A 225-nucleotide genomic window follows, 5' to 3' on the forward strand; every position below is an offset into this window, starting at 1 on the left:
CAGAGATGAAAAAAAATGCAGAATATGTTATCACAAGTGAAGGTGGTTATCAAATTAAAACAAATATCTAATGTGTTAGACAACACTGCCGCTTATAGTAAGTCAGATGTAGCCTTTTATCTGTGAGTTTTCACCAAAGGTTAATTTATGTGACTGTCTATTTTTGCTTTCCCCCTTTCCCCCACCTTTTAAGCAGGAGAGATTTACAAATAGTGCTTGAGCATC

This window comes from Hyperoodon ampullatus, assembly GCF_949752795.1.
Source record: "Hyperoodon ampullatus genome assembly, chromosome: 19".
In the NCBI taxonomy this organism is placed as follows: Eukaryota; Metazoa; Chordata; class Mammalia; order Artiodactyla; family Ziphiidae; genus Hyperoodon; species Hyperoodon ampullatus.